This window comes from Callospermophilus lateralis, chromosome 14 (assembly GCF_048772815.1).
Source record: "Callospermophilus lateralis isolate mCalLat2 chromosome 14, mCalLat2.hap1, whole genome shotgun sequence".
Lineage (NCBI taxonomy): Eukaryota > Metazoa > Chordata > Mammalia > Rodentia > Sciuridae > Callospermophilus > Callospermophilus lateralis.
The window spans coordinates 87,920,702-87,926,704 of record NC_135318.1 but is presented as its reverse complement, the minus strand read 5'-3'; the positions used below and the strand labels follow the sequence as shown (position 1 = coordinate 87,926,704).

At 50.8% G+C, this 6,003-nt stretch overlaps 1 long non-coding RNA gene across 1 annotated transcript; it reads left to right on the top strand.

Annotated features, from left to right (window-relative positions):
• The first annotated feature begins 994 nt into the window (after window positions 1-994).
• LOC143637876 (uncharacterized) lies at window positions 995-3,754 on the top strand. The gene is made up of 3 exons (XR_013154508.1): window positions 995-1,088; window positions 3,395-3,492; window positions 3,659-3,754. It is a non-coding gene; the product is annotated as an uncharacterized LOC143637876 (long non-coding RNA).
• The last annotated feature ends 2,249 nt before the right edge of the window (window positions 3,755-6,003 follow it).

The window sequence follows — 6,003 nt, the reverse complement described above, 5'->3', positions numbered from 1 at the left end:
GGGCTTGACCTGAGGAGGGAGAGCATCAGCATGCCCAGCTCCAGTGGTGAGTGGGCCTGTGTATTGTGGGTTTTGCAGGCCAGAAGTGCAGACAGAAGTGCTGTGGGCAGATGAAGTCAGAGAAATGTCCAGGGTGCAGGCTGCAGTGTCTAGAACTTGGTATTCTCAATGAGTGAGGTTGGAGCAGAGGAGGTGGCAGTGACTTGTCAGATGTGGAGGAGGGGATGTGTTCCTGGTGGCAGGGAAGAGAACCTCCTTAGCATGACTAGGTGTGGGAATTTGGGGTTGGGATCACCTGGGGGGTCATGCCAAAGCTTCGGAATGTCAGCCTTTGCATGTATGTGAATACGGAGCTAAAGGGGTTCTTGGCAGAATTTCTGTGGATGTGCAGTAGACACGCTAATGCTGCATGTGTCCAGCTGCAGAGGAGACATGTCCAGTGCCTGCCAGTGCTGAGTCAAGTACCTCATTACAACCAGACCCGCACTGAGCTTCCAGAGGCCAGGGCCTCTCCAGGCTGTCATGAAGCACTCAAGTGTACACTCTTGTATCTGAGTCTGTTTTGTGTAGTGGCAGTCAGGACCAAAATTTTCAGTGCATCTGCCTCTTCCACCCAGAAAGGCAGCCTGCATCCCAGAACACACTTGGTGCGCAGATCCCTGGCCCATTGCTCTCATCTCAGTGAGTTGAGAGTGTGTCTGTGCATAGGCAGTTTGGTCCTTTGACCTGAGTGGAATGTGACTCCCCAGGGGGAGGGGAGATGGCAGGTACAGGCTGATATTTGTACCAGGATTGTTCTAGTAGCACATTGCAAGAACCCAGGGGGTATATGGAGGCCACTCTCAGGTAGCAGGATAACAAGATTGTGCCCTTGTCTATGTAGCTGAGATTTCTCCTGAATGTTTGACAACAGTCTTCTGGGTAACTCCTCTAAAACCCATTCTCTGATGACATTTGTCCCACCCTGATCCAGGTGACCTGTCAGGAGACGGTGACGAGCCTCATCCGCAAGGCCTTGGAACAAAATTTGTTGCAGCATGAGGATGTGGACAACTTTGAGCTGCTGACAATGATGTCTGAGAATGAGAGTAAGTTGGACAATCAGACAGTGGGGAGAAATGATCCACAGTGGGTTCAGGATAACTCACAGCCAAGAGAAAGTGGGCCTTGGCCTCAAAATACCAAAGTGTGGTGGGCCTGGTGCAGGAAACCAACTGCAGTGATGGGCGTGTCCAAGGTGGAGGTGCTCAATGAGGCCCCAGGGGGCTGCTGAACCTCCCTAAATGTGTTCTCCCCTGGACTTGGTCTGGCAATGCAAAGCTAATATCGATGAGGGGCAAGGCAGAGAGAGGCTCAATCGATCATCAGTTTGGTTTATGGCTCACTGATAGTGATGCCTTCAAATGAAGAGGAGGAGAACATGGGTCCTGATTGGATCAGCATTGCTATGGACGGAAGCAGCACAGGTCCCAATCCATGGCCAGGATATGAGAAGTCCTGCCTACTCACAAGAATGTCAGGATTGCAGCAACTGGGAACAGGACCTAGTGAAGAGGAAGTCAAGGCCAGGGGACAGCCTGTTTGGGTTCTTTTTGGAACAATTCCAAGTCCTCTGTGCCTGGGTGCCCATCTCCTGAAGGTATCAGAATGGCCAGGTTATTATTCCTTCCAGCAATAAAGAAGGGCATCTGAAGAACAGAGGCCACAATGCTGAGCTATCCAAAATGCCAGTGCTCTTTCCTTTCTTGTAGCCCTACTCTCCTAGCCTCCACCATCCCAGCCTGTCCACAATAGAACCCACCATCTTTTGGGCACGTAAGTGAGTTTTCCCATTTTCACACACCGCCTCATTTGGGTTGGCTCTGTCTTACACATGAGGAAGACAGTGGTGCAAGGAGCTGGGCAAGGGGCAGTGTCTGCGAATCTCAGGGACTTGGGAGGCAGCGCAGGAGGATGGGGATTTCCAAACAGCCTCAGAAACTTAGGGAGACCCTTTACCCAAGTCAAAAGGCCTGGGAATGGTCTCAGTGCTTAAGTGCCTCTGGTTTTATCCCTGGTACGAAAATAAGCCAGTCAATAAGGAATTACCAAACTGAGAATCTACGAAGGTGATTTCAGAAACAGACACTTTCAACCCAAGCATCAGTTGAGAGCAGGCTCCAGACCAGGGGAGGTTTGTGTGTAACAGACATCAAAATGGAGGACTACCGGGGGCCTGGAACCCACTAGGTGTGATGGCATCTATGCCTTATGGCAGGAGGGTGGCAGTGATGCTGACCCTCACCTAGATTTTGGAAACCTTGTTTTCATTGGGGAAGCTTTATGGAGGTGGAATCTATTGTAGCAATCCTGGTCCAGATGAGGTGCTGACTACCACAGGTAGAAGCCTGTCCAGAATGCGGTGTCTGTTATTCAGTCTTCCTGACTGTGACAATGACAAAGAAAGGAAGTCACTTGTCTTTGGTCTTGGTTTCACTCCTGGCCATTGATTGAGAACTGATTTCATCTTGGGGTTCTGAACAGAGGCTGCATCTGGGCAGAAGAGTGTGATAGATTTGAACTCTTCAGAGGACGCCCCACCATTGCCAGAGAAAGAAGGAGAAGGAGGAGGAGGAGAAAGAGGACACTCCTGAGTGGGGAGAGGATCACACGATGAAGAGCAGGAGGAAGAAGAAGAAAAAGAAGGAGGTGAACAGAAGGAAGGGTGGAGGGAGATACACAAGAAGAAGAACAAGAAGGAATCATGTAAGAACAAGAAAAAGACCCAGAAAGAACTACAAGATGATGCAGGACAGAAAGAAGAGCCAGAAGTAGAACAGGAACCAGAATAAAAGTACCAAGCAGACAGCTCATGATGAGAAACAAGGGGGAGGAGAGCGAACCTAGAAAACAGTAGAGTTCTCCAGGGCACCATCCTGCTGAAGTCCTCCCATGTCCATGCCCAACACAACTCTGATGGATACCACCTCTCCGCGTATTCATCCATGAGTGGATTCATCAAGGGCAAGTGGATGAATTCACCCATCATCCAATGCTTTCCTGAATGCCCATGTGTGAGCATGGCTGCACTGGGGAGAAAGGCCTAAGCACAGGAGCCTTTGCCAATCTTGATTCAAAGCCTAGCAGTGTCTCTTTGGCAGATCCAACCTGCACTGAGAAGTTCTGGGGCCCAAGGTGCTGTTTCCATTGTCAGGTGCTCTTTTGGTTTAGAATCCTGTACATCATCTTCTCCAGGGAAGAATCACTGAGGGAGTCTTTGGTGGCACTGTAGCTGCATAGGAGGGCTCTCCATTCTGGTGCAGGTTCGCCCTGGCGGAGACTCTCAGGGGTTGTGGGTGTTTTGTGGTATAATTCTTGAGTGCCACCTAACAATTCTCTCCACTTCGCTCTGCAGAAATCAAGGTCCCTGACCACTCACTCATGTGTATGTCCATGAATCCACGAATAAAATATTTCATCGTGAGGAAACGCCCCCAGGTCAAGGGAAAGGAGGTAAATACCTACCTTATTCAAGCTGTACTTGTGCTGCCATTCCACTCCCACCTGAGGAAATAAGAAGCCTCAGCACATGGACATATGTGCTAGAAGCCCAATGAGCCAACTGACAGGCTGGGGTGGCTTTCTGTTTCTGGGTTAGCTGATGTTCCATCTCCCACAGTTCTCAGAATCAACCTGCAAGTCCTCCAGGCCGCTTTCCCACGAGAAGGTGGGAGACACCTGCTTCATTCGTGTCCACCTGGAAACACAAAGTCCAAAGCTGGCCAAGACTGTCCTGGTAAGCCTGGGAGCAGGGGTGTCCCCTGGTGCTTACACCTGGGTGGGGAACAGACACTGGTCCAATACCATGAACTACTCATGCCCTCTTGAAATTGGAGCTTCTGGATGATCAGGAGGATAGATGGGAATCAAGAAGGGAGAGGTCAGTGTGAAGGGTTAGAGCTGAGATGAGGGAGAGCAGCAGCTTGTCCACCACCATGTCTGAGGGAGTCTGTGTGTCAGATGGCAGCATGCAGTCCAGAAGAGCAGAGGCAGGTATGGGTGACAGATGAGAATAGGACAGGACCTAGGTTGCAGGTTCCCCTATGGGATGCTGACCTCTATGGAGGAGGGCAGCAGTGTGAGGTTCTGCATGTTCCTTGAACAAGGAGCTGAGAGGGTCTCTCTGCAGAGTCGATATGGTTGTGGAGCAAGCACACCAAATGTCCAGGTAACCCAATGACCACCCTTGCCGGATGAGGTGCCCTCCTGCACCCCAGCCAGCACTGAGCCTCTGGAGGCCACGAGCTCTCGTGGCTATCTTTCAGCACTCCTGTGTGTGGTCATGTTCCTGGGTCTGTTTTTGGCCCTGGCAATCCAGACCAAAGCCTCTAGGTTTTGTGCCTAGGCCATTCCCAATGCCGCCTGCATCCTCGGGCAGACCTGGGATCTTGGTGGCTATTGTCCCATTCCTCCAAACTTTTGGGATGAGATTGCATCTGTATGCAGGTAGTGGGGTCCTCTCACTTTGAGAGGAGTCAGCTCCACAAAGAGCAATGGCAGGCCCAGGAAGTCCTATGTACAAGGATTGGGCTAGTAGCCTATGGGAAGAGCCCACGCGATGAGCAGGAGGTCAGCCTCAGGTAGTAGGGTCATGGATGTTGCCCTTGTATTTAGAGTGGAGGTGCCTCCAGAATGCCCCTGCCCACTGTCCTTGAGTAGTCACTTCAAGGCCCATTTCCTGAAGGCCTGTCTCCCATGCTGCTCCAGGTGACCTGCCACGATAGGGCTCCTGTCATCATCCGCAGGGCCCTTGAGCTACACTTGCTTGATCAGGAGAAACCGGAGGAATATGAGCTGGGCCAAATCATCTCTCACCGTCAAAGTAAGTGGGACAATCAGGTGGCAGAGAGCAAGGGTCAGGATGTGGACTCAGGTCAACTCTTAGCACCAAAGAGTAGTCTCTGACCCCCAAGAACACTCCAACAGGTATGTTGGGTTCGTGCACAAAGCCAACTGCACTTCTGCTGGTGGAAGGTCTCGAGGTCCAATGATATACCCCAGTGGATATTGTGGCTCCCCACCAGGTGCCCTCCCCTGGACATGAACAGGCATCCAAAGTTGACATCATTGAGGAGTGAGGAGGAAAGCCTCTTTCCAGGAGCAGTATGCTTCATGGTCTGGGATAGGAGTGGTTTCAGAGGAACATGCGAATGCATGGGCTAAAGATGGAACTGGCATTTTGTGGACTGAATCAGCAATATTGAAAGCCTTCTGTGTGATCAGAAAACCACTGCCTGGGCAGAGCATTGCCAGGATTCTAGCAAGCAGTAACAGGATGAAATTGGGAAGAAAACACAGCCTGGGAGACAGCCTGAATCATCTATTTTTGCATAAATTCCATGGTCTTCTGCATCTGAGCCCACTTGCCAAGGAGTGATCACAATAGCCAGGTTATGACCCCTAACTAAAGCCAGATGAGGGCTTGCTGAGCACGTGAGACACAGAGCTCATCTGATAATAATGCCAGTGCTTTTTTGTTGGTTGGTTGGTTGGTTTTTGTTAGCCAAACACCACAGCAGCCATTATCCCAGCCTACGTATGCTGAAGACCACCATCCCTATTAGTTCTAGGATCAATTGTCTCCTATCTGAATGTACTGTTATGTTAGTAGAGTCTATGGAAGAGGAAGTCTGTATGGGGCCTTTGTAGCCTTAGAAATTCATAGCAGAGATCCCCACATCCAACCCAGAAGGGATGGAGGATAGGCTCTAGGTTAGAGGAGGGCGACAGGAAACACGTGTTCAGAGGAAGGAGAAGCGGGCTGTTGTATTCCCCCACTTGGGGTCATGGCACCACTGGACCATACACCATGTTGGAGGGAAGCAGTCCCTTTGCTGGTCTTTGGAACCATTGTTCTCAGTAGGGCAGCATTTGGAATGTGGCCTCCATTCTTGGAGTCTGGCCCACATGGAGGCGGGCTCCACCAATGCAGAAGCATGGCTCTAATGTGGTATCCGTGCTGGT